Source organism: Saccopteryx leptura, chromosome 9, assembly GCF_036850995.1.
Source record: "Saccopteryx leptura isolate mSacLep1 chromosome 9, mSacLep1_pri_phased_curated, whole genome shotgun sequence".
NCBI lineage: Eukaryota > Metazoa > Chordata > Mammalia > Chiroptera > Emballonuridae > Saccopteryx > Saccopteryx leptura.
In genome coordinates, this window is record NC_089511.1 from 91,129,331 (window position 1) to 91,131,143 (window position 1,813).

Genomic DNA, 1,813 nt, shown 5'->3' on the forward strand with positions numbered 1-1,813 from the left:
TCTATTGGTGGAGGTCCCAGGTCTTTGCAAAATGATGTATTTAAACCATAAATGAATAATTAACTCAGCTGAGTTTAAGTTATGTTTTAAGAATACTATCTTAACAGCAATTTTATCCCCTTCTTCCTTCTTCCTCACCAGCTAGAGTTACCCTCTAAATTAAAAGTTTGCTTATCATCTGTCATTTGTCTTGAATGCCCGTCATTTCCCCTGATTTCCAGCTGTTTCTACTTAATCTGAAGAAGACACAGCCTGTGGAGCTGACATGCTTGCTTTTCTTCATACCTTGTATCCGTATTTACAGTAAAACTTTACTGTGGGACGGTTAGAGCATGGGCTCTGAAACCAGGAAGCTTGACTCAGTGTACACTAGCTGAATGACCTTGACAAGGTCTTAGTTTGCTCACCTGTAATACAGGGCTAATGCTGCTTGTCCTCCAAGCCCATGAGAATATCACCTCTTTTGGAAAGATTTCCTTCCTCATTAACCAGCATGAGCTCACCCTAGGGCAGTGCTCCCCAAACCTCCTTGATGTGATAAATCCCTCTGCCTTGTAATTGCCTACTCTATTTGCCTCTCGTTGGGAGGTCGGGGTACGGGTTTCATTAGCATACCTCACACAATGAACCATCCATGTATTTTCTTAAAGGAATATGACCCCTTTAGCTAGTAATGAATAGGAGCGTGAAGGCACATTTTGTAACAACATTTTGAAACATATACTGGACATATGTGAACACTTGGGTCTGTAGGACTCAGCCAGCTCCTGTCTGACTATGGGAAGCTGCCTGTCTCCAAGTGTCTGCACAATTGTGTAACCAACAGAAATAGCAATTTCCTATAGGGCCAACCTAATAACACGTTTCACTCAATTCATCATTGCCTTACACTTTGATTATACAATTTGAATCCCACTAAAATAAGACTAAAACGTAGACTTAGGTGATGGGTTTGTAACAATGAAAAAATAGAAGCAAAGCTTCTTTTGCAGTTGGTACTCCTGTTGGTCATGACCTGCTTCATCCACCAGCAAAAATAGAGATTCATGTGGCTACACATCTGTGGGCTTTGGGTCTTGCAGCCAACATCAGAACTCTCTGAAGCCCTCTTCTGTTTGAAGTCAAGTTTTGAAATGAACTCTGGTTGAAATGCTGTGTCCTTGAAAGGGTCCTCTTCCCTTCTCTTCTCACCACCCTCTGAGCTCTATGGTTGGCTAATTTTTCCCTTCCACCCTCATTCTGTCCCTGCCCTGGGGCTCTGCTTGTGCTGATTGGAGCAGCAACTCAGAAACAGGGGGCCAGCAGGGCTGGCCACATCCCATCCAGCTCACTGTGCCTGCTGCTGCATGGACCTTAGACATTCACTGCTGTAAAGGGTTCTGTTCCTTCTCCTCCTGTTCCTGGCCCTGTGCTTGTCTTCTCTCCAGCATCTCCTCAGAAATGGCCTGGCAGCCGGAGCTGTCTCGGATGCCGTACTGGGCCTTCTCTAGCAGCACCTCCAGTGTGGGGAAGACCAGGCCACACAGCACAGCCTGTCGTTGGCAGTGACCAGCCGGTTGGGGGTGTCCCACAGCTCCTATAGGTGGCTCTCCTAAGGGTCTGGCAGTTCTGCGTCATCCCGTCTGGTCAGTGTTGTACTTCCTGGATTCCAGGTACCAGTACAGGTCAGTGTTAGAAGCTATCTCAGAGGGGGAGCCTTCCCTCTTCTGCCTCCTGATGAACTCAGCTTCCTACATACAGGAGCTTCCTGCTGACCAGCTGGAAGCTAGCCTGGGCCTCCCACTGTCTGCACATGGCTGTAAAGGCACACACA